The sequence below is a fragment of the Apodemus sylvaticus genome, chromosome X (genome assembly GCF_947179515.1).
Source record: "Apodemus sylvaticus chromosome X, mApoSyl1.1, whole genome shotgun sequence".
NCBI classification, from domain to species: Eukaryota; Metazoa; Chordata; class Mammalia; order Rodentia; family Muridae; genus Apodemus; species Apodemus sylvaticus.
The window spans coordinates 30266768-30294442 of record NC_067495.1 but is presented as its reverse complement, the minus strand read 5'-3'; the positions used below and the strand labels follow the sequence as shown (position 1 = coordinate 30294442).

At 38.7% G+C, this 27675-nt stretch overlaps 1 pseudogene; it reads right to left on the bottom strand.

The window, feature by feature from the left end:
• Window positions 1-758: 758 nt before the first annotated feature.
• The window catches only part of LOC127674402 (phosphoglucomutase-1-like), an 82310-nt pseudogene continuing 55393 nt past the window's right edge, over window positions 759-27675 (bottom strand).

Here is a 27675-nt window from a genome sequence, read left to right as displayed (position 1 = left end):
GAAAGGAGTAGTGTTAGATAGCTGGTTTGTGTTTCAGACAATTAGCATAACTAGTAGAGGATCAAACTCTAAAACTGCTCAGCTAAGTGATAATTAATATTCAAAATGTTATAAAATTTTAAGGGTGAAAATTATGATGTCTATAATTTTAACTATTTCAATAAATATAGGCAAAACAAATATGATAAATTATCAGCAATTTTAAAACCTTTTTTTAAACAGTAGCACATTCTGCTTTAATACTCCCAAATATCTGTGCAGATGGGAGATACAAAATAACATGGAAATCTGAACATCTCACTCAGAGAAAAACTGATTAGAAAGAAGGCACCAGAAACTGTATTCTGTTGGATTACATGTAAACATAAATGTGGAGACTTTCACAGTGAAGTGGAAACTTCAATATCGTTTTATAGGCACACCCCATGTGTGCCTTGTTGTATATGGCCTTGTTGCTGACCCTCAGCCTCCAAATCTTTAGTGTTGTGTACTGTAGCTGATGCTGGGAGACTAGCCCACACAGCAACAATTCAATAGGGCAAGACAAGGAATAGACATGGGTGCAGGCCCTCGGGTCTGTTTTCCCTCTCCTCCACACAGCTGCAGTGCCTCACAAATGGCTGTTTATCAAATGGGAAGTAAAAAGTCAAGGCAGAGTCCTAAAAGGCCCAGGCGAAGACACTGTTTCTGTCTGTGCTCTTCAATCAGGTGGTGGGAACAGGTCCAGGGGGAGGAACATGCCACATCTGGCCATCTTTCTAGGTGATGACAGTGGGCACAGTGCAAATTGTCCTCTCTTGGAGCTGGGACACTTTCAGAGCAATGCAGATCAGGGATGCCAGCATGACCTGGGGGTCCTGGTTGATCTGGCAATGTCCTCATAGCTATCAATATAAAGCCGGATGGTAGCCCCTACACTCTGGTGCCACTCAGTCTGAAGATGATATGAGAACCATCTGCAAAAATAAGCCACAAGCCCTTATTTTTTGAAATGCTTCTATCTACTGGGTCACTATTTTCAAAGATATCAGCTTTCTCCACAGTGTAGACTTCACCCTTTGCTGAGGACTGCTTCCCCACAAAGGATCGGTCCAGCATCAGGGCCTGGATCCAGGTCCTTTATCATTTTGCTTGCACCCTCTGCTTCCACCTCCTTGTAGTGACATCTGGTAAAGATGCCCCAGTGTAGGGGAATAGAGGGCAGGGAGGTGGGAGTGGGTGGGTGGGTGGAGGAACACCCTCATAGAAGCAGGGGGAGGGGAATAGGAGATTAAAATAAAAGTTCCAACCAAACTTCTGCCAGTTTGCCTGTGGCCAGAATGGAGAGCCAGCCCAGGTCAGCCCACAGTCCATCTTTCTCTCAGGTATTGTCTGAACCAGTCCCAAAGCTCTCCTCTCTACAGAGGTACAGCTTGCTTACATCCATCAAACTCCAAAAACACTTCCAGCCATTTGGGGTCTCATACAAAGCGATCTTTGCGGCTTTTGCTGCTCGGTCCCGATCCCCATCACCATCAAAGGCAGCCCCAAAATCATGCTCTCCTGACTTCATGGTCTCCACCAGGTCAGCAGCATAGGTGAGGTTGGGGTCAGGGTGGTGACCTCCAAAATCTTCCAGGGGAACACAGGGGCTGGTTTACAGTTCAAAGGTTTAGTCATTATGACAAGGAGCATGGCACCTTGCAGGCACATATAGTGTTGGAGAAGTAGCTGAGGGTTCTACATCTGGATCTGGAGGCAGCAGGAAGAGGGAGAAGGAGAGAGGGGGAAGGAAGGAGAGAGACATTGGGCCTAGCTTGGACTTTTGAAACCTCAACCAACAGTGACATATTTCCTTCAATAAGGCCACACCTACACCAACAAGGCTATATACCTCCTCATCCTCAGCAGTATTGCTCCCTGATGACGAAGCATTCAGATATATGAATATATGATCCTTTGGAGGCCATTCTTGTTCAAACCATCATAAATACCTGATAAGCTGCTATGAATTATTAACTTAATAAAAACATGGTTAATAAATCTTTTCTCTGGCATAATGATTTTGTGTAGGTATAAGAGTACCACAACAGGGCTTGCTGAGTTGTTAGGGGTGAGTTACAGAAGTCAAAACACTGTGGAGTATATAATAGCTCGGGATGTTTGACAATTTGCTAAATCTTCATGATAGTTGCATTCCTTAATCTGTTATTTATTTTTGAAATCAGATCTTGCTATGTTGCCCAGGCTGGCCCTGAACTCTTGGGGTTCTGTAAAATGTCTTGCCTCAGTTTCCCAAATAGTTGACACTATGGAAATGAAACACTACATCCAGAAATCTGTGTTATTTTCATATTTTTTAACTTATTTAAGAAAGAAAAGTACTAGGTTCATACTAGGAATTCAATATTTGAATTTCTCTTTCTGCTCCCATAGTCTTTGGGGCTTTTCCCATCTAACCAACTCCCACTTATTCCAGGATATCTATTTAAAGGTTTCTTGCCCATTGCTAATTCTTTCAATTTATTTAATTAAATAAATTGATTATTTAATTGATTTACTTATTTAAATTAAATTTTTCATATAGTATATTTTGATATTTTCCATCCTTCCATCTCCCTCCCCAACCAATTTCATGTCCCCTTTCACTCTCAAAACCAAAACTAAACTAATAAACAAACAAAAACCCAAAACCCCAGAAATGAAAATCAAATTGAACAGGCAAAACACCAGCAAGAGAAAAAATACCAAACAAATGAAATGAAACAAAAAGTCCACATACAGACAAAAGAACATGGAGTCTGTTTTGTGTTGGCCAACTGCTCCTAGGCATGGGGTCAACCCTTGTGTGTGGTTAGTATATCCATCTCTATTAGAAACCACTTTTTTCTCTTTACCAGTAGGTATTATCTGTAGATGGCTTCTTGCTCATGGGTGAGACCCAATAACCACACCACTTCTCAGTACTGAGATCCCATCTGCTTTGAACCTCTGAAGATTTTGTTGTTATAGGAGTAACCAACCTAGATGTCAGGAGCACTCTATGAGGTGAAACCTATAACTCACACTGCTAAAATGGCCAAGAACCTAAGCCTAGATAGTTCATGGACATAGGGGAAAACATACTACTTTTATTCTATTAAAGGACCATAATAACACAATGGCTCCTAATGACATATTGACATATCTGTAGACTAGTGCTTCACATATCCCATATCAGAGAAGTTTCTCTATGCATTGGATGGGAATTAACACAGAGGCCTATAATGGGACAAGGAGCAGAAAGTGAGAGACTTTGTAGCACGCCTTCCTAAATGGGATATCGTCATTAAACTCCTCTCCTCCAGGACTAGAGGGAATAATGTGGAAGAGGCAGAAGGGTTGTAAGAGTGAAGATGATACCAAGAAAACAGTGTGATCCAAATACAACAGGACTGATGCACATATGAAGTCACAGAGACTGTTGCAGCATGCACAAAACCTGCATAGGTTCAAGGCAGACAAGGTCTCAGCAGTGAGGAGGGTGGACACACAGAGTTCCTCCCCTAAACAAGAGCTGTCTACAATTGCTACTCACTAGCAAATAGAAAATCAGTCTCTCTTGTGGAGTCTCATTGAGAGTATCAATCATATAGCAGGGCAGGCCCCATGCCCAGCAGTACTTAGCCAATACAAAATGGATTACATGTTTTTGTGTGGGCTTTTTGTTCTGTTTTTGTATTTTTGTTTTATTATTTATCTTTGTTTTATGCTTTTTATTTGGTGAGGGAGGAGGAATGGAGAGAATAGAGGAGGGAAAGGGAGAGTAAATGAGGGAAAGAGAAGGAAGGGAAAGATAAAGAGAATATAATAAATAATAATAAATAAAATTTGTGGGGTAAGGAGGTGTGGGAGGTGTGGGGAAAGTTGGAAGAAGGGAAATCATGACCAAAATATATTGTATGAAATCAGTTTAATAATAAGCCTTCCGGCTTGTGTCAATATAGCAAAACATGTGGGTTTGTGGCTGTGTTTGTGTGCAGTTGCATGTGGATGGTGAGAGTTGAAAGATTGCTCTGAGAAATTCAGCCACTTCATAGCAGGCATATGGTTGTATTTTTAATAGAAGAAACTCCTCAAGGCTTTTCTGGTGCTATAACTGATTTAAGATACTTTCTAAGGCTTTTTAGAATTAGAGTGCTCGAAATCAAAACTAAACTAAGGCAAGTCCAGACAAAAGCAGGGTGACTATTTGGAGAGCAGATATTAACAGCAACACTGTTAAGGACAAACTTCATGTTGCATTGTCGTGAGAATGATGATTCTGGAACCCATTTAATAAGCTGAGATCATCAATCCTCACAGTGACTGAAAGAGCCTTGTCCAGGACTGTTCATTGAAGCAAACCTCATTTAGGCCTACAGGGTTCCCATAATTTAAAATCAAACAAGAATCTCATAATTTATTAAGGCAAGCCACCATGGGTCAGGAACAGCATAAACAATGTACATAGATTCAGATCTCCACATTGGCTGGAAGAAAGGAAATTGGAGACACAGGCTACACAACAGCTATCTGTAAAATATTTAGAGAAATAAACGGTGCAGTCATGTAGATGAAAAGGCAAACATAAGTAAAATGGTAGATAAAATCTGGCTGAAAGGAAGATCAGAAATTACCCAGAATGCACCATAGAAGGTCAAACATAAATCTAACAGGACTCCCAAGTGACACTGGCCTGAATCTTTCAAGACTGGTGGGAAACGCAATAGCACATATCAAGTAGATTAGTAAAAGGAGAACATTCATATTTAAAGACTTTATAATTCAACTGTAGAGAGCCAACTGCTCAAAGATCTTAAAGGGGCCTACAGTGAAATGATGGCTCACCCTCAAAACAATTACACTACAGCTGTCTATGAGAACAATGAAAGTCAAAAGGCAGTGAAGTAATAGTAGAAAGAAAATAACTGTCAGCTAAAAATTGTGTTTCAGGATGGAGGATAGAATGAGGATATTTGGAGACACACAAAGACAGGAACATTTACAACCAAAGCTAAGGGACACCTTTCTAAAATATAGACTTCACGAGGAAGAACAATCACAGCTGAAAGAAAATCTAAGATACAAAGAAAAGATGAGCAAGAAAATGGCAGAAAATGTACCTATGAGTGAATGAAATTTGGGGAAGTGTATAATAATGTAAAAATTTTGAAGTTAAAAATCACACACACACACACACACACACACACACACATCCTGGAAAACAATCACATAAATGAAGACTGTAGGTCAGAGTCAAAACCTCTAAGCAGAGATTAGTTCTATCTTTTGTTACGGGTTAGATAGTAAATATTATAATGTTTACTACCCATGCAATCTTTTACACAACTTCTCAACTGTCACTATAGTGTGAGAATAGCCATGTACAATACAGGATTGAAAAATGTAGTCAGATTTCAATATAAGATTACTTATAAAGATAGCAGTTGCATAGGTTTGATTGTTAGGCTTAGGCTGATCTTGAGCTCGTGATCCTCCTCCTATCTCTTTCAGCAAAAACCATAACATGTAAACAATAAAATTCAATCACCCCAAGATAACAAGAAATGGGGAAGAAAGTATAACAGAAAAAAAGGAAGACAAATGAAAAATTAAGAAAGTGGGTGAACATATAAATTAATTCAAGTCTAAAAGTATATATGCAAGCTGTGAGAAATCGCTGAAGAGGATTAAGTATGTATTGTTAAGTGAAGTAAGGGAGTCTGGAAGGCTTAAGTGCTATGTGTTCAACTGTTTAGCATGGAGAAAGCAAAACTGCAGAGACAGTAGGAAAGGTAAGAGTTTGCTGGATGCTGTAAATAAGAATTGTGTTGAACAGATGGAATAGGAGAAACACTGTGTATGATATGTGTAACAATGTGTTGGTCTAAACCCACATATGTGCAATACTATGAGTGAATTTAATGTTAACTATGTACTTTGCAGTGATAATAAGGTGTTAGTATAGGGTCATCACTTCTAAAGAATGTACCACTCTGGGATAGATGATGATAATTGGGGAAAGTGGAGCTAGGAGAAACTTCAGTGCATTCCTCTCAATTTTGCTCTGAATCTAAAAATTTCTCTAAAATGGATTTTAAACAATCTAAAACAGAAAACCATGCATATAGTCAAAGTATATGCTCAAAATAATAAGGCTAATGAGAATAAGTACTATTATCAACACATATGCAAGCAACTTGAATTAGCCAATGAAAAACAGAAATTGTCAGAACATTTTTAAGTGTAGCTGTATGTTGATTATAAGAGCCACCCATGCCCAAGACATAAGAATGCAGACTAGTAGAAAGCAACAGGATAGAAACAAACAAACAAACAAAGATACATGATTCAAATACAAACTAAAAGTAATGCTATATCAGGGAAAATAGAATATATTATTTAAAACCATAAAACATGATGAAAATTAGACGGGAACATTAAATCATAATGATTCTTTAAAATATTCTTTAAAATATATTTTTTAAAAAATGCTTCTCCTCTTAAATGTTCCAAGTCCTTAGTCATCAGAAAACGCAAGTCAAGATGACCCTGAGATTCCACCTCATACCAGTCAGAATGGCTAAGATCAAAAACTCAGGTAAGAGCAGATGCTAGCGAGGATGTGGAGAAAAAGGAACACTCCTCCACTGCTGGTGGGAGTGCAAACTTGAACAACCACTCTGGAATTCAATCTGATGGTTTCACAGTAAATTGTTACTAGCTCTATCTGAAGACCCATTAATACCATTCACTCCTGGGTATATAACCAAAAGATGCTCCACCATAATACAAGAACACTTGCTCATATATGTTCATAGCAGCTTTATTTGTAATAGTCATAAACTTGGAAACCACCTAGATTTCCCTTAACTGAAGAATGGATACAGAAAATGTGGTTCATTTACACAATGGAGTACTACACAGCTATTAAGAACAAGGACATCATGAGTTTGGCATGCAAATGATGGAACTAGAAAATATCATCCTGAATAAGGTAACCCAGACCCAAAAGGACATGCATGGTATGTACTCACTGATAAGTGAGTATCAGCCTTAAAGTACAGGATACCCATGCTACATCCCACAGACCCAAAGAAGTTAAACAAGAAGGAAGGGCAAAACACAGACACTTGGATCACACTTAGAAGGGGAAACAAAATAGTCATAGGATGCAGAGGGAGGGAGGGAATGGGAGAGGGTGGGAGGAGGAGAGGAATGGGAAGGCAGGATCAGGTGTGGGGAGAGAGAGGAGAGAGGCCCAGTGGGCAGGAGAATGAATAGAAATCTGCAGCTGCCTGGGGTTGAGGACAGGGGAGATGAGCATCTCTAGGATATCCCAGACCTGAGATAGTGAAGGCTCCCAGGAGCCAATGCAGGTGACATTAGCCAAGATGCCTAACAGGAGGGACATAGAACCTGTAGAGGCCACCTCCAGTAGCCAGACTAGAGACTCCAGTGGAAGGATAGGGACACCAACCTGCCTACCACTAAACTTTCAACCCATAATTTGTCCTGTCAAAAAATGTGGAGGATAGGAGCAGAGACTGAAGGAGTAGCCAACCAATAACCTGCCCAAATTGAACCCCATCCCATGTGCAAACACCAGTTCCTGATATTCTTAATGATACTCTGTTATGCTTGCAGACAGGTGCCTAGCACAACTGTCCTCTGAGTGGCTATACCTAGCAGCAGACAGAAACAGAAGCAGAAACCGACAGCCAAACATTAGACAGAGGTCAAGGACACCTATGGAAGAGTTGGGGGAAGGATCAAAGGCCCAGAATTTGATGAGCATGCCACTGGAAGACCAATAGAATCAACAAACCTGGACCTCTGGGAACTCTCAGAATCTGATCCACCAACCAAAGAACATACACAAGCTGGAACGGGGCCCCAGCACACATGGAGCAGACAGGAAGCTCATTCTTCCTGGCTGCCCTGTCTGGCCTCAGAGGGAGAGGATGCGCCTAATCTGGCAGAGATTTGATATGCCAGGGTTGGAGAGATATTCCAGAGGCTCTCACCCTCTTAGAGGAGAAGGGGAGGAGACATGTAGGAAGAGACTTGGTGAGGGTGTGACTGGGAGGCGAAGCAGCATTTGGGATGTAAACAAATAAATGAATATTTTTAAAAGAAAATGTTCTTTATTTGTATTCATCTAATAAAATAATCCAAAGCATATGATTTTTGGCAGGGGAAATAGCCCATTGGGCAACCCTGTGGACAACTGATCTTTCTGCTCTTAATCATATGGAACCCTTAAGTAGCAGGTTTCATAAAACCATGTGCTCCTTTTCCTTGAAAATAGAGCCACCCGTCAAAATAGAATACTATTAGGACTACCTAACATCATGAGAAAGGTGCATGTGATTCTTTTAAAAACTCAAGTTAATGAATTAGAGAGAGTCCTAAGGGATTTTAGTGGATATTAGAGGATCCCTATTTACATAATGGCATAGAGCCTGGATGGAATCCATTATTAGATTCTCAGCACTGTGCATATGCCTTGGAAAAACTAAGCAGATGCAAGGCTAGCATAAGAAGAAACCGAGTACAACTGATTCAAAGATAATATTGTTCTACATGAAGAAGATCCACCCAGTTGAATTTCTTTTAGTGAATGATTATGTGGCCAGCTAAAATAAACATTAGGAAAACTGAAGATCTATATAAGAGGAAAATGACTAAAAAACACATCATCACCATAGTCATCATCATAGTTGTCATTGTCTTTATTCATCACTCATCTCAAGCTATAGTGGAGTTTTCATATTATTTAGAGTGCCTGCTTTTTACCTTCAAGATCAATCATTTTCCTTATAGAATAAAGGCAAACATTGAGTAGATGGACACAACTTGTCTATCTCTTCATATATATATATAAAGTGCCTCTAAAATGATCAATTTCAGAGCTGGTGAAGGCTCGGAAGCTCTGAGTCTGGTAATGACTAGGCCAGCATGTACTGAGAAGTAGGTATGGCTTGGCAAAATGCACTAAAAATGGCTGAGAGTCAAGGGTGGACCAGAGAAGAGAAGCTGTGTATGCCTTAAGATTTTAGTGACCCCAGAAGTAGTGAGGCATCTTGATTATTTTCTTTGTCTGCCCCACCCCCTATCCATCATTGCCTACATTTTCCTGCCTTGCTCTGTGCCTATAAATGATTAACCTCATGACTGACACTTAGAACAGATCTCATTTTAGATTCTTAATCCCCCTGGAAGATCCTTAGTTATTTATATTTCTATAAAATTTATAGATGAAAAAATAGATAACCATTCTCTAGTTGCACAAAGCATATTTATAGTGTCCAGTTACTGACTGGACAGTTTTATTATGAAGTAATCATTTTATTTTAGACAGCTCTGCATAACAGAAACATACCAAAGATGGTACAAGTTTCTAACACACTTCTCTGCACATTACAATGAAGGAAATAGCATCTATAGTTTACTGTTCCTTGAATTCCAGTCTTAATTTGAACTTTCCCAAGTTTGTCACTATTGTTTGTCAATGTTCCAACCCAATACCAACTTACATTTAATCACACAACCTTAGTCTCTTTGGGCTTGGGTAACTTCTTCAACTTTCCTTGTTTTTTCATGATTTGGATAGTTTTGAAGAGTTCTAGTCAGGTATTTTAAAGAATGTCTCTCTATTGGGCTTTAGGTGATTAGACTGGGGATTATGGGTTTGAAAGAAGATAATCACAGAGACAAAGTACCATTTTCATCACAATGTATCAAGGATAGATGCTATCAATATGACTGATCACGGGTGATGTGCCAGGTTTCTGAACTATGTTACAGGGTATTTTTCCCATTACAATAGTACATCACTAAGCAGAGCTGACACTTAAGGATGACATGTGGTGAAGACTGTACTGTAAGTACTCATTGAAATTTTCACTTTGTTGAAGTTAAATTAAAAATAAATTCTATAGTCACAGCTATGATTTTTAGTTTTATTTTAATTTAAAATAAGTTATTTTTGTAGAGTATATCTGTTCACAATTTCCCTTCTCTCATATGCACTCAGATCCTCCGCACCTCCTGACCCTTTCAACTCCAAGCATTCAAACAGGTTAATAAAAAGACAAATGAGGGTTAAAAAAATGAGCAAACAAAAGAACAAAAAATAAGACCAAAATAAATATATACACAGGAGATGCAAGTGCGCGCACATACACACACACACACACACACACACACACACACACACACACACACACACTTCAAAATTAGAAACCATAATATACAAGCAAAGACCAGTAAGGTTAAAAAACAAAAGCCCAAACTCAGCAAAATGAAAACAAAAATAAATAAATAAAATCTCCAGTGATACGTCTGAGTTCATTTTATGCTGGTCATCTATCTACTTCTGGGCATGGGGCCTGTGAGTATATGGATTATATATATAGTGAGACTTCATTGGAGAAATTATTTTTTCTTTATTGGTGGTTGTTAATTGCAGATGGCTTCTTGGTTGGGAGCAGTCATATCTTAAGCAAACAGTGCCTATTACATTGAATAGGAAAGTTATGTGTAATCCCACATTTCAACATTATATGAAAGAGGAAGTTGGTAAATAGATCAGGTACTAAAAAGGGAAACTGATTGGTCTGAATTAACTGGAAGGGGGGACAAAAATGGGGCATGAAAATGTCTCAAGCAGAATTGCTGAAAAACAGATGTCAAGGGCCAGAGGTTGGCTAATGTGTGCATGTAGAAAGAGAAAGGGGTGGTCAGAGAGAGATACTCTACAGAATATAACCTTATTGTGTAACAAATTTTGGCAAAATATTTTTTAAACTTAGAATTCTAGGCTCATTTTTTACCTGTTCTATTTATGAGCTCTGTGATGGTATTATGGAAACTTGCTTCTTTATCTGTGCAATAGGGAATGTGATAATCAGATTTCCATTATAGTAACAAATGCTAAGGATAAATCAACTTATAAAGAAGGAAAGGTTTTCTTTGTGTCATGAGGTTGGAACTTTCAATCCATGAAAGTCCTATTGCTTTGGGCTCATGATGGCAATGCATAAAATGGCAGGAGGGCAAAACTGCATGCCTTAAGGTCAAGGGGTGAAAAAGAAAAGGAGGAAAAGGTAATGTGGGTACTTACAGCCCCTCTCAGAGCACTTTGGATGGAAAATCTCCTGCTCGATACCTTCTCTTAAAGTTTCTGCAACCTCATAGTAGTGCCATGGGTTGAAGGTCAAGCCTTTACCACATAGTCTCTGGGTGATACTTACTGAAACCATATCAGAGTAGATCATAATACTTATGGATATATCATGAGATGTGAAGTACATATCATGTACCATAACCTCTACATGGGAATGTATTATGGGGATACATGAAAATTTTCCATCCCATTGATGTGGGAGAATTGGGATGGATATACTGGTTCTTCCTTTGCCCCTTGTAATCCTCAGATCTAGTCTTTTTCATACCTCAGAAACTTATTCCAGAATACTGTACTACCAGTAGCCCTTGTCATCTGATATCTGGTTATGGTTGACCAATAGAAGATGGCCACAGTAGATTCAAGAATGATCAGATAGAAGCTCTATGTCTGATTTGACATTCTGTTTTTCCTATCATTCATATACCTGCTTGATTATGATTCCTACTAAAAGACTCCTCCCTCATGACTCCAACTCTTACCAGGCTCAACTAACACTATTTCTTTCAGCATTACTGGTATTTACTCCTTTTCCCTCTTGCTAGTTCTTAAATGTCATGCCAACCTAGTTAGTCCTCCTAACTTGTCCATATCCCAGTGAATTCATACATCAAAATTTCCTCTTTCAAGGTTTTGGCTGTGAATCCCATACCATATTTGGATCCTGATTGAGTTGGTATAAAAATAAATTGGAATGATGTAGACAGTCAACTAGAGAAGAAAGAATGGAGGAGAGAATCAAAGCAAAGATTAACAGTTTTAATTTGGGGGTTATTCAAGCTGTCAATGAAATCACAGAGGAAAAGATACACATTGTAATGAAGTTACATATGGAGTGCAGGAGAGAGAGAGAGAAGAGAGAGAGGGGGGAGATATTTGAAGGTTAAATAGAAGGTTCAATACCATACCAAACTAGTCAGATCACAATATGGCCTCCAGCCAACTAAGTCATTCACAACTAAGTCTTTTTTATTAGATATATTCTTTATTTCAAATGTCCCCTTTCCTGTTCTCCCCCACCCCCCAAGAATCCCATAAGCCATCTCCCCTCCCCCTGTTCCCCAATCAACCTTTTTCTGCTTCCCTGCTTGATGACAAAGACATCAAAAGGCCAAGCTTGTTTTGGTAAAGAGGGTGGATATTTCATTTATTCAAGCAAAGGCCTCGTTTCACAACTGACTGACTTTGTGCTCTTTAATTTAATTTGCTTCTCTTTCCCTGATATCTCATATAGCAAGCATATAAAATTTAGATCAAATACTCTGTTCATTCATTCATGGTCCACAACAATTTTTGAGCACCAATAATTTGTTGCATTCTATTTTAGATCCAGCAATAAATCAGATAGGAAAGAGCCCCATCCTCATAAAATGTTCAAAAGAGTGGGCTGAGCAAATAGCTTGGTGTTTAAGTGCTTGTCACACAAGTGTGCGGACTGGAATTCAAACACCCAGAACTTTTGTAAATGTCATCTAGACATGACAGCCCACATGTAACCCCAGCCTTGGAAAGTGGAGACAGGTCATTTCCATAGCAAGCTGGCTAGCAAGACAAGTTCTGGGTTTGACTGAGAGATACTGCCCCACTGCACAAGATAGAAAAGCAATTAAAGATGGTTCTCAATATCAACCTTGATTCTTCAGATACACATATGCATGTGCTCCCACACATATGTGTCCATGTACAAACACCCATATATACATATGCATACCACAAAAATATACAGAATGAAAAAGTACAAAAATGAAGAGACTAGATAATGAACTAATAACTAGACATCTATGTGCAGAATGACTCTTGTTGATGCTCTTAGAAATACTTGCAAAAGGAGTGAAAGAAGAGCAATTGGGCAAAGGAAAAGTTGAACTTAAATTCATGTGTAGAAGAGTCTTTAGCCCATGCTACAGAAGTTTGGAGCCCAATTAGTCCTTCAGAGTTTCCACCAAGTAAGGTATTATATGGGCCTTTATACCACCACATTGTCTACTCACTGAACACAGGCTGTCCTTCAAGAAAGAGGTGTGATCAAAGGTTAGATAGTATGTTGGAAGATTAATACTTAGTGCCACACTCAGGTAGAAACACTTACCATCCATCAATTACAACATTTGGAGGAAGGAAAAAAATCTATACATGAACAGAGTATCTAACAAGACATAGCAGTGTGTCCATTACACAAACATAACCAAATGTGATAATTGTAGGTAACAATGGGCTATTGACTTTTGGGATATACATTCATGGAAATGAAGATAATTGCTATAGTTTAGCTCTAAAATGTACTCTACAGGGACATGTTCACATATTTGAACACCTGGTCTACAACTAGTGGTAATATTTGGAGCTGTAGTAGACATCACTTATGCAGATTGGTCACTGGCAGTAGTGTTTTTTTTTTAATTCGATATAGTCTTTATTTACATTTCAAATGATATCCCCTTTCCTGGATCCCTCCTCCCCTAAAGTCCCATAAGCCCCTTTCTCTTTCTCTGTATCCCAATCACCCCCTTCCCGTTTCTCTGTCCTGGTATTCCCCTACACTGCTGCACTGAGCCTTTCCAGGACCAGGGTCCTCTCCTTCCTTCTTCTTGGGCATCATTTGACATGTGAATTGTTTCTTGGGTATTCCAAGCTTCTGGGCTAATATCTGCTTATCAGTGAGTGCATACCATGTGTGTTCTTTTGTGACTCACTCAGGATGACATTCTCCAGTTCCATCATTCGTCTAAGAATTTCATGAACTCATTGATTTTAATAGCTGAGTAGTACTTCATTGTGTAAATGTATCATATTTTCTGTATCCATTCCTCTGTTGAGGAACATCTGGGTTCTTTCCAGCTTCTGGATATTATAAATAAGGCTGCTATAAACATAGTGGAGGATGTGTCCTTACTGTATGCTGGGGAATATGGCTTCTTCTCAGCACCTCATTGTACCTTCTCCAAAATTGACCATGTATTTGATCAAAAAAACAGACCTCAACAGATATAAGAAGGTAGAACTAATCCCATGCCTCTTATCAGATCACTATGGAGTAAAGGTGGTCTTCAATACCAGCAAAAGCAACAGAAAGCCCACATACACATGGAAGCTGAACAATGCTCTATTCAATGACACCTTGGTCAAGGAAGAAATAAGGAAAGAAATAAAACTGGAATACCCAAAACATAATCCACACATCAAATGAGGTACAAGAAGAAAGGACGAATGGCCCCTTGTTCTGGAAAGACTCCGTGAAGCAGTATTCAGCAAAACCAGAACAAGAAAGTGGGAAGGGGTGGGTGGGAGGACAGGGGGAGAGAAGGGGGCTTACGGGACTTTCGGGGAGTGGGGGGGCTAGAAATGGGGAAATCATTTGAAATGTAAATAAAAAATATATCGAATAAAAAAAAAGGAAAGAAATAAAAACCTTTTTAGAACTTAATGAAAATAAAGGCACAACATACCCAAATTTATGGGACACAATGAAAGCAGTGCTAAGAGGAAAACTCGTAGCTCTGAGTGCCTCCAAAAAGAAGCTGGAGAGATTATGCACTAGCAGCTTAACAGCACACCTGAAAGCTTTATATTAGAAAGAAGCTAATATACCCAAGAGAAGTAGAAGGCAGGAAATCATCAAACTCAGGGCTGAAATCAACCAAGTTGAAACAAACAGAACTATACAAAGAATCAACAAAAGCAGGAGCTGGTTCTTTGAGAAAATCAACAAGATAGATAAACGTTTAGCCAGACTAACCAGAGGGGCATGGAGACAGTATCCAAATTAACAAAATCAGAAATAAAAAGGCAAGTAGGTCTTTGCAGATGATAACCCAGTTCTACTTCCAACCCAGTTCTTCTCAGTGTCCTTGTCTGTGCCATATGAGCAAGGAATCCATGAAAGCCCAAGGAATTATTGACAAGATTTTTTCCACAATGTCTTTTATGTGTACCAAAATAATTTTTTGTTGTTTTTAAGTTGTTTCTGTTAGGCATTTTGCCACAGCAATGAGAAAGTGAATAATTGGATGATAAAATTTGACAATGTGATTGAAGAAGAAACATGACACATTCACAAGGTCCCAGCCCAGAGGGAAACACATATAGATAACTAATAACTAGTATATGGGGAGAATTTGCATTTCCTGGGGATGAACCTCCTTCTTGCTTGTCCAACTTAAGAGTAGTCTGCGTTGAATCCATATACACACAAACAATGATGAACTGAGCAGGTTTTATCTCTGTACACACAAACACACACACACACAAATAGAGACCATCAACTAGAGAATGAAGAGGAAGACATGAAAGGGTTTCAAGGGACTGTAGCTTGGAGAAGCTGGAAGGAAGAAAAGGAGGGGAGAAAGCAATATTCTGTTTCAATTAAAAACATATTAAGAATATAATTGGTTCCATCATGATAATGAAATGACTCTTAATAACCTCCTGCTGTACCCCTAGATCAGCATCTTGCTCAGCCAGCCTCAGAGAAGCTTCCTCTTAGCAGGTGATGGGAACAAACACAGAGACCCACAGCTAGACATCATGCAAAGGGTGACACACCTTGGAGCACTCAGCCCTAAATGGGATGACTTTATCAAACACCTTCCCTCAGGGATTAGGGACAATGTGAAAGAGGAGACATAAAGATCTGAAGAGTCAGAGGAGATGGGTGACAGCAAGAAAGCAGTGTCCTTTAACAAACAGTAGCAATGACCCATGTATGAACTCACAGAGACTGTGGCAGTATGCACAGAGCCTGCTCCATTTCAAGCCAGATGGGGTTCTGCGTTCTGAGACAAAGGCTCCCACCCCTGATCAAGAAACTTATCTCCAGTTGTCATTCACTTGTAAGAGGAAATTTAGTGTTCTCTAGTGAAGTTTTACTGAGTGCATTAACCACGGGTATAAGTTAGGCCCATAACCAGTAGGAGATGGCCAACACAAAAAACAACTAAATTGTACTTTGTAGACATTTTGTTTCATTGCTTTGTTTTTAGGAGTACCTGTGTGTTTCTTGATTTTTTTCTTTTAAAAATTCTTTTTTATGATTAATCATTTTTTTTAGACTTTTCTATTTTATAGTTTAGGAGAGTAGATCTGGAAGATTTGAACACATCTCAGTTTCACGTTAAGTGTAATAATAAGTATGCATAGTCATTTTATTGGATATTTTTTTATTTACATTTCAAATGTTATCCCCTTCCCGATTTGCTCCCCCTAGAAATCCCCTATCCCATCCCCCATCCTACTTCTATGAGGGTGTTCCTCCACCCACCCATTCCTGCCTCTCTGCCCTCAAATTCCCCTGTACTGGGTCATCAAGCCTTCACAGGATCAAAGGTCTCTCCTCCCATTGATGCCCAACAAGGCCATCCTCTGCTACATATATGGCTGGAGTCATAGGTCCCTCCTTGGCTGGTGGTTTAGACCCTGGGAGCTCTTGGGGATACTGGTTGCTTGATATTGTTGTTCTTCCTATGGGTTTGCAAACCCCTTCTGCTCCTTCAGTTCTTTCTCTAACTCCTCCATTGGGGACCTCCTTTGGTGATCAATTCTATGGTTGGTAGTTGATTTATTTTGTTTTTTTTCAAGAGAGAGAGAGAGAGAGAGAGAGAGAGGGAAAGGGCATGGAGTTGGGTTGGTAGGGAAGATTTAGGAAGAGCTGGGGGAAGGGAACTATGAGAAGAATATATGGTATGAAAAATTATTTTCAATAAAAATTAATGTTCTATTGTTTATATCAGTGGGCTTATTTAACAAACTCATCATGGAGAATATAATATCAGTTTGAAATAAGATATTTTTCAGCAACTATTGAAATTGAACAAAAAAAACCAGAAGACATTGTTTCTTCCCCTAAGGATATTGCAATTTAGTTATTGCAGCCTGGTTGAGGAAGATAAATGCTATAGAACATTAACAGACAGTCTCAAGTGGCATAGCATTAGTGTCAACAACTAGAACTAATAGCTAGCAATAGCCAGATCCCTTAATCCTGGGTTGAATATTACAGGAAGAAAAGAGTCAAGAACATAGTTTTAGTCAAGAAGAATGAAATGAAGAAAAAACTGGCAATCTGAGAATGGTCATGGAGACAGACAGAGAGAGAGAGAGAGAGAGAGAGAGAGAGAGAGAGAGAGAGAGAGAGAGAGAGAGAGGGAGAAAGAGAGAGAGATATTTGTAGATGTTGTCTTTTGGCTCATCTGATTTACTCAAAGTCTGGAAGTATTTGGGTATGTAAAAAAATATTCAGTGATGCATATAGAATTTCTGACACATTGCTGAAATTGCCTCACACCTACTTCTGACATGTCACACTATATATATTTCAGTGAAATATATATCCTCAGAACTGATTATTAGAAAAATCACATTATTGTCCAACTCTGAATAATGTCAAAGGTGCTCTAAATCCTGTAGGATGAAAGATAAAGCCAAGATAAAATTCTTTATGTAAAATTAAGCAAGCATATCCATCGCATTAGTGCAAAAAAAATCCTTTGTCTGTAACAATTAGTAAAATTGCATGTATACTTAGGAATTACTTTTTTTGAGACAGAGTTTCATTGTGTAGCCCTGGCTGTAGATCCTGGTTTTTCAGTCCAAGACAGAATCTCACGAGGGAAAAGTCACACATACTCATTGTTATAAAACACCAATATATAATATAATAGTTCATGTACAAGGTATATGGGAAGAGTTACCATTAATGGTTACTGGCCCTATTCTAACACCCATACTCCAAACTTGCTGTCACCTGGAATGTTATCTCTTAATTTATAATAGTTTACACACACACACACACACACACACACACACACACACACACACACAGGCACGCATGCACGCACACATGAGCACACACATCCATGCACAGGAACACATCATGACAAGCAGGGATAAGTTTGGGAGATAAGCTTTTATTTTACTTGTATTTCGGTGTCATGATCAAGGATAAAGAGTAGTGTAAAGAATATGTATATATGTAAACAGAGTGCCTATTTTCACCTTTAACATGCCTAAGTTTTCACTAACCTATTCCAAAACTAAGATACTTGGGAAAATAGGTGTTTGGTCTGCTCATATGGCTCCTTTTAAATGCTCTAAACATGAACTGAGAGAAAGGGGAAGAGGAGAGAGAGAGAGAGAGAGAGAGAGAGAGAGAGAGAGAGAGAGAGAGAGAGAGAGAGAGAGAAGATAAAGAAGAAGAGGAAGAAGGAGGAGGAGGAGAGGAAGGAAAAGATGAAGGAAGGGAGAGGAAGGGAGGGGGATAGAGGGAGGGGGATAGAGACAGAGCAAGAATTAGGGATATATACAGAATTTGATTTCATTTGGCAGATACAATAAATGAAAGTAATGAGACTGTAGAGAATTGGGTGCACTTATGGTTTGTGTGACCATGGAGACAGAAAGAGTTTCTCATGATGACTGCTGCCCATGACGGAATTGCCTCTTTCTTTACTCACATGGCATTTTTTTCCCAGAGTACATGCTGGTATACTCGTCATCTCTGTGGGATAATTTAATCATTATGTGCACACTTTAGAAATTAGTGCCATTTCCCCTACTTGTGCCTGAAATAGACATTTCAGACATTTATAACTCTCAGTCTTTTAATCCAATCATTTTCCCAAGTATGTTACCAATTAGAGTAATTTTGCTCTGTGTTTGATACCATGAAGTGGAACATATGTTCTGTTCTTATAAAAATTTTCATAGCAAAGGTATACTGTATTTCTCTGTATAACACTAATGCAAAGGCAGCTGATGGAACTTTTCTCAAGAGTTTACTCAACCATAAAAATTTGTACCTTGAATTAAAATCAAATAAAAATATTCTAGGGATATAATGTCTTTAAATAGAGTATTTGTGTGTGTCTAGGAAGTTTTCAACAGCTTTAACTAATTACATTCTCACAGGTTTTTATTTTATATTTAAAAGATGCCATACGGTTGAGTGAGATACCTAATCATGAATAATAAAATCATGTCTCATCTCAGTACATGTAACATTTTTGTGTTTCCCAATTTAGCATCAATTCTTTCCAAATGACTACTATATTCTTGTATTAATGCTTTCATATTTCTTAAATCTACATATAAACAAATATAAAACCATTTTAATTTAGGAACTATGCCTTAGGCTATCCATAATTTTGTTTTCATGACTTTTTCTTGTACTCTTGAAACTTTAATGTTCTTCCCCTCCCATTTTCTTATCATAAACTGCATTCACGGGGATCCCACCATAATTTCCCAGGGAAAAGTACAGATGTGCCTTCCTTTACAAACTAAAGTCTATCTGCCTTAGTAAACAGAGATTAGCTTGGTACCCACAATGCTTACCAGGCATCAGCAGATACCATAGCAACACAAAGCTTAGCTACTGTTGGTTTTAAATGATTTACTACCAAATAGGTTTACCTGAATATTAGAATGCCAAATAAGTGGTAGAAGGAAGCACAGACTCAATGTTTACTGCAAGAGGCGTCAGTACAAGCATGGACACTCAGTATGAACAATGCCTACTTTAACTTATGCCATAGGACTTGTTATTACCAATTTTGGTTTTGCTAGGAAGAGTCAATTCAAGATTAACATGACCACTAACCATAGTATCAATTTATCAAAGAAAGATTAATTGAATTGTCAGGAGGTACCAGAAGTAAATGTCTCCCAGGAGAATCTATGTCAGTGCCTGTGACTATATAACAATGATCTTCCAAGTGAGGCAGGATTGATAGATTCTAGGTTCTTAGAGAAAGAAGTGGATTCCATCTTCTGAGTGGAAAACAAACAATATCCCTACCTTTTATGGGGGAGGCACTTTACCTGTGAGAATGTAACTATAGAGATATCCTATGATCATAGTAGCATTGTCTTCACCCCAATCCTCCTAAATTGCCCCCTTATTAGGAACTTTCCCTCATAACTCTGGAAATCATAGGGATAACTTCCAGAAAAGGATACAAATATGAAGTGAACAGACTGGTGAATGTTTGTGTATGATCACTAACAGATCAACCTATAGGACATTGCTGTGCTCCCCAAATGACTTCCTCATACCCCTCTTTCAGCAGCACCTCTACTCATGCCCCTGTCCCTTCAGTGTCCCAAACACTATCCTGACATCTACTACCATAAGGTGGTATTGCTGTATCATAAGGCATAAACAGGTTTAATTTTAACTGGTCCATAAAAAACTTTTGCAAAACTGTTGAACCAATTTACAGTCCTAGCCCATGACTTTTTTTTGTTTGTTTGCCTGGGTTTTCTGTTGTTAGCATTGAAAATGCTCAATTTTTTCCTTTCACTCTCTTCTTGACCTAACCTAGGATAAATTTTATTACACTCCTGAGTTTTTAATGGCGTAAAAGCTAAATATGGATGTCACTTGTCATATGCTTGTGAAGCATGTCAGAATGAGTGACATGGTGATATAGTGTGAATTCACAGAGTGGGTGTTACTGTGAATTTTGTAGTACGTTTCCATGAGCCTAAAACCAAGTCAAATCTGTAGAACTCCACAACACATGACCTGCAGTCAATACCTTATGAAATCTCAGAGCCTGAAATATTTCTTCTGCCTCCTAGGAAACATGATGCACAAATCTCAGAGGGAGCCAAGATCTACTTGAAAAACAGACATTGTAAATGCTTAGAAGTGTGAGAAGAGCCCAGAGATGTTGCCAACAGAGTGGCATAATTCAGGCCTTTCAAATAGAAACCAGCTGATTGTAACTCTTTGTAATTTTTCTTATTTTTTATTCATAATTGGACTGAAATCTTTTTTTGTTTCAGCCATTATTCAATTAGCATTAGAGAAATGTTTACTTTTAAAGACTCGGGCCTAGCTGACAGTGTGTATGTGTGACATAAATATTCTGTTTGACATTCGTGTCATAGGCTATTAGTGCCATTTATTTAAAATTTGGTTTAAATGTAGGTTGAGGAAAACAAAACAAGAAAAGCAAAAGAAAGAAATAGCAAAATGCCAAATGGCAGCTTAATCTGATTCACTAAAAATGTTGTATTTAGTTGAATCCCTTTATGCGGATTTAGAAGTAAGTGAAAATAAGTATATAAATGTTTCCCAGAGAATATCTCTACACTTTATTTGCCTCCAACCAAACGAAAAATATGTGTCTGATGACATGAAGTATTGTTAGAGCTTTGATTCTGAAATATCCAGCAAGTGGGGATGCATAAATTAAGCAATACTGTTGTTTTGCTCTATAGATGTGCAGTTAAACTGTCTTCTAAATACTTGGTATTTATACCCACACATCAGTGTGGCTATCAGAAGCTTCCTTTTGCAGTTGACAGTGCTTGAGACAGAGACTAATAACTGGTCAAAGTGGTAAGAATAAGTGACTATTGAGAGGTCAGTCTTAAATAAGTGGATCTATGTTACTTCCCTCTTCACAGTTCAAAGAGTGTGATGGAAGTGGAGGTGGAAAGAATGTAGAGCTAGAAATGTAAGAGTGATGTGAAATACTGTCCTTTGAACTTGCTGTGGCTATTGTATTTATGAGTTCACAGCAGTCATTCGTGCCTGCATAGGAGAAGGTCCAGACTAGGTGGAGGCATCAACATTCCAGCAAATTGGAAAGGGCTTCATGAGGTCCTACATTCCATAAAGGTATTAAAGTTGGTGGGTTAAAAAAAAATAAACAGGAAATTAGAAGGAGCACTTGTTGGGAAGAGGAATGAATTGAGTGGGAGAGGATGAGGATGATGAGGAATAGGGGATAAAACTGAACACATAAGTTAGAGTTGCAGGGAGGAAGGGGCCACAGTTAAGGAAATGCTTCCATGAGATCCAGCTGTAAAGCATTTTCTTAGTGATTGAATGGAGGGATCCAGCCAATAGTAGGTAGTGCCATCCCTGGGCTGGTGGTCCTGGGTTCTATAAGAAAGCAGGCTGAGCAAGTCAGGGGGAAGCAATCCGGTAAGCAGCACCTCTCCATAGCCTCTGCATCAGCTCCTGCCTCCAGGTTACTGCTGTGCGTGCGTGAGTTCCTGTCCTGACTTCCTTTGGTGATAAAGCACAATGTAAGGTGAATAAACACTTTCCTCCCCAACTTGCTTTTTGGTCATGATGTTTGTGCAGGAATAGAAACCCTAATACAGGGTTGTTGAGTGAACAGATTCAATTCATGGACATGGCATTTCCAGAGACTAGTGTGACCAAGGGAGTCCAAGAAATAAGAAAAAACAAAACACAAAACATAGAAGCCCACACTGTCACTTACTTTGCTTACTCTAGCTATGCCTGAAGCTGAAATAACAACCTCCTGAGGATTCTTGGTGTCTGAAGCCAAAGGTGCTAAGGAATTTTTTCCATGTACTATAATCTGTATTGACTTTGTTTTGTTTGTCTCTTGGAAGTCTCCACATGCCGATGACTCCAAAATCCGCATCTGTGCCTAATGCTCCTCTCCTAAGGAACATACTTACAGAAATAATTTCCAGATTGAATAAGCTCCACACAGATGTCCTACAATAATCTCAAACACAGCATGTTGTTTGTTCAGTAATGACAACTGGAATCATACTATAAACATAGACTTACTTGTAATGTTGTTTAAATTTCCACCAGATTGCAAACTGTATGAGGACAAGAACAGTACTTATTCATTCACTATTGTCAATAAATGAAAGGAAGGAATCTTCCTTAATATTTTCTATCGTCTTATCTACTGTATGCAATGAATCCTAGAGTCTTTGGCTCCTGAGTATCGCAGATTTCATATTTGTTCCCATAATCACACTCTACTACCTATTTCAAGCCTAAATTACTTCTTGCTTTACTCATTGTAAAAATACTTTATCTCCTTCCTCTATCTCCCCCTAACTCCCAAACTCTTTCTAATAGAACCCAGATTCTGTTGTGCCTCTGCTTACAGTCAATTAGTTACACTCTAGAGTTGCCTAGATTGATTTTTAGGCAGCTTGACTTCCTCTCCAGATTATCTTCTGGCTCTCTATCTGCAGCCATTGCTCAAGGAAAAGGAACCCACTTTACCTTAAATTCATCAGTACATTTCCTGCCTCTATATCCATGATTTATTCCTGTACTCTTCTTTACACACTCCTAATTATTCTATAAAGCCCATGTCTCATCTGTTGTAGTGCTTTCTCTGGTATCCGTCTCCATATTCTCATTTAGTACATCGAGAATGGCCACACGCTCCAACCCAAGCTAATTGAACATAGGTAGAAATGGCATATACCACCTCCAGGAGTGGCTCATAGAAACCTCTTACTCTCTTCACTTTCAGTTGATTAGAGATGGCTGAGATTCCAGCAGAGAATGGGCTGTAATGTGGGTAGAGTCACTTATAGTTTTATTTTTTCTCAGTCTGTGGCCAAAACTGATAGATAATACAGATAAACCACACTAAAACTACTAGAATGACAACAAAAAAGGAAACCCACACTGACTTCATCAAGTGTTTGCTTTCCTTCTCAGGCTGCCATCTCCTCTTTATTTTTCTCCCATCAGGCAATTGCTTCTTTTTGTTTTGTATCCAGCTTAGGAGTTTGGGTTGTGGTTAGTGGAGAAGATAGAAAAGAAAGACCTTATTCTGCTGAGGGCAGTGGCCCCTTCAACATTCTATTTGGACTCTAACTCTCTAATGGAATATAAAATTTATAATGAATTATTACTAGTGGTTTTCTAGATGTACTAATGAATTATCCAGATTCACAAGATCTACTTTGATATCCTCAACTGGAATCATTTTATTGTTGTTGTCATCATCTTTACATTTTATGTAAGTAAAAAAAAAAAATCACACTGTTCTCAGGAGAGCTGAAGGTAGAATTAAGAATAGAAAGAAGATGCTCTGGAAGAGACATTGTAGATTACTTAGCTTTCGTGGTGGGAAAAGGAGTGGTGACAAATTTGTCCACAGATTTTTCACAAGTTACACAGTTGCTGTTCTCCCTTTTGTAAACAGACTGTGGTTTGTTTCTTTATTTGTGTGTGTGTGTGTGTGTGTGTGTGTGTGTGTGTAGGAACCAGATGTTAGAAATCTGTACCTGTATATCTGTGGAAATTTTAATGAATAAGACCTTGCTTTCTAAGAAATAGCATTTATAACTTGTTTCTTTTTCAGCCAGGGTCTCACTATGTAGCCCTGGCTGTCCTGGAACCCCTTATGTATACCAGGCTGACGTGGAACTCAGAGATTCACTTGCCTCTGCCTCCTGAATGCTAGAATGAAAAGTATGCACCACCACACAAACCCATTTATAACTTCTTATTGTAATTGATTGTAAATGAACAAAAATGTCCTTCTGATAATGTGTATTTCTTGCGATTGATAGTCTTCATCTTAGATGAAATGTTCAGTTAAAGTTTATAAAAGCAGCTCTGGTTTAAAAGAATGGTAAATTTTCAGGTGATGAGCAATTTTTTTTTCCCAAATCATTTTCATTCTTGTAGCTAGTGAGGTCAGTTTCAACAATCCCATTTATCAGTGTCTACAGAGGATCTGAAAGATCTAAGAAATTTGTTCCTGACCACACAATAACAACAGAACTGAGATTCGTAGTCTTCAGGTTCTAATTTCTTTCCATTGATCTTTATACGCAGTCTAATTGGAATATAAAACACACCATTCACAGATGGTTATCAGATTGTCTGAAGCACACTATGGCAAATGCCAACAAAGGGGCAGAGGGAGCAGGGAACATACCTTCCAACCTCCTTTTCCTCCATAACATTCTAGAAAGAACACTGCTGGCATGGTTGCTTTTTGTCAGTTCCAAACTCACGGTTACCATTGTTCTTACTGCTCTGATGAATGTATTAATATTTTGTTGAAGACAAAATAAACACAGAGTACAAAAATATTCAGCCAATATCAGGGCCAAAACAGTGAGAACAAAACATCTTCAGTTGCAAGTTTCTATGACGCAAGCTGCAAACAATAGTCAAGGTGGCTCCAGTAATCACTTGCAGCTATTTCTCACCAAGGAACTGTGAAAACCCTAGCTCATCAGTTGCCTTTGTAAGGAATTGATTTAAGAATCTTGGAGATCAAATTCATACAAAAAGAAATGAATTCAGAGTGGAAAGTCTGGAGAAGTGTGGACCTCATTTCTGCCCCCATCTCCAACCACTGCTGAGTCCCCCTCACTCCTCACAAGGATGTCCTCTTTTTCTTTAATCATGTTTTTTTACACACACACACACACACACACACACACACACACACACACACACACACACACAAAACCCCCTGAGTCTGTTTGTTTTTGCTTGTTTATAAGATTCCAAGGCTATCTTTGATGACCAATTAGGGCACTTATACTTGAGAGCATATTTCTCTCTTTCTCAGCATTGCTTAGTTACCTGTAGTTCTTTGTCTAGGGATGGTACCTGTGAGATGACCCCCTTCAGAGTTAGTGTATATACAATATATACATCTAAAATTTTTCTTCAATGTATGGAAGAGTATACAGTGTTTTCGAAATTCTTCCTTTAACAGCACTAAGCTGAATCTAGGGCTTTGTGAATACTATGTTATACCACTGAGCTATATGTCTAGCCACCAAAATAGTTATTTTAGGGGCTGGGGAGATGGCTTAGCAGACAAGAATCTTACTGGGAACATCCAGCTTTGGTTCCCAGTGCCCATATGGTGTCTCAAAACCATCAGTATTTCAAGTTCCAGAAGGGATCTGACATCCTCTTCTGGCCTTTTAAGGCACCAGGCATGCACATGGTGCACATATATACATGTGGGCAAAGTAGTCATACAAATAAAATACATTTTAAAGTTATTTTAAGAATATGTTAGCAGAAATGTTGTTCTAGTTAATACATGAAAAGTATCTCTTGGGGGATTTTGTTTTGCTTTTGTGGTTTTGATATTTTATTTTTTTACTTTTAGTTTCTCAGAACCACTAGGTAGCTTGACTGTAAAGGTAAAATGATCAAATCATTTTATGATTGTTAATTTTAGTGTATTTCTCATAGCCACTGAGAAATGTTATGTTTAAAACAATTCTCTGATAGAAAAGAAAAATATGAGGTATAGTATCCAATAGAGAACAGCTAATGTAGCAGGTGAAGTTTTCCTTTGTCTTTGCAATTGCTCCACGCTAGGAGCAATTTGTTGCTTCTCTTATGTTTTTGTTGTAAGATTAGTTAGCCTGTAATGGCTGAGACATCTATATCTCCAAGTCCTGTGACCTTCTCTTAGGAGAAAGAATGTAATGATTATAATAGCTTTTTGTGTAATGGAGTTTCCAAACTGATAATCTAGTTTTTGAAAAATTGATCTCAGATTTATAAGATTACAGAAGAGAAGGACGAATACCTGAGGGTATGAAGTGGGGCCCAGTGAGTGGAGATGCTCAGTCCTGAGGGTTTCAGCCCTACTCACAATTTTTCTGAATTTTGCCACTAAAAACTTTATAACAAGCCAAATCTTGCAAAGTAGATGTAGAGTCCAGGTTTCTTTACTCTCCCAGCACAGTTTAAAACAAGAGGCAGGGTATTCTATCTATCATCTGAATAATATTCCTGTCTGCTGAGCTCTTCTGACAAATGCTGCATGACTTTAAGACTATTTGCTAGCCAGCCATATTTTCTGTAGCCAACTTCTGTCCTGAAAAGCCAGCTGGTTGTTCCTTTGGGCTTGAGATCATCCCTGGGATTTCAGAGAGCTGGTCCTTCTTTACAGATATGCAGTGATAACAGACACAAAGTGAGACTAGCTTAGATTAGTCTACACATGTATCGTTCCTCAAGGGCTCAACTACAGGAATACTTTGAGGTTGAGTTTCTCACCTCTGTAATGCTGCCTATCCATCCTGAAGAGTAATTTCTCTGTCAGTGTAATCATTTAAGGACAGAAGGTTCTTAAGGTCATCATCCCCCTCTAGTGCTTTTGTGACATTTTTTGGTCACCTGCATTCTTTGCTTTTTCTACTTCTTTGATCACTCTCAGCAGCTTCTACTGTGTTATGTCAGCCTCCAAATGTTCTTACTGCCTTCTTCCGAGACCACATATCACTGAGTCTAAGACAGCTGCATGACCTAGCTTTCTCACTAGGGGATTTCTGCCTGGGAATCCCATGTTTATCAGTTCTCCTCTTTCAGAAGCAATGTTCTTCTGCACTTGCTCCAGTTGATCATTGCTTGGAATAGCCTTGTTATGGATTCAGTATGAAGGTGACAAGATTCTTCCTTCGCTTATCCGAGACAAGGCTTGGATTGATCATTGAAGTTGTAAGTACTCGCCCCCAAAGATCTCAGAGTTCCGAAGAGTACAGCTGTTCCTACTTAGCCACTACAACTTCTGACTGTCTAGTAAGTCCAGCACTGCATGCCCATTCCAGCAAGGAACAGGTCATTTTGGCACCTACTGCTTGCAGAATCTTCCACATAGTCGCATGCTTGATAGTGCCTATTGTACACGTCAAATCAATTGGATTGATTTTTCTTGGGAGAGACTGCAAGCACTAGCAGATGTTGAACATGG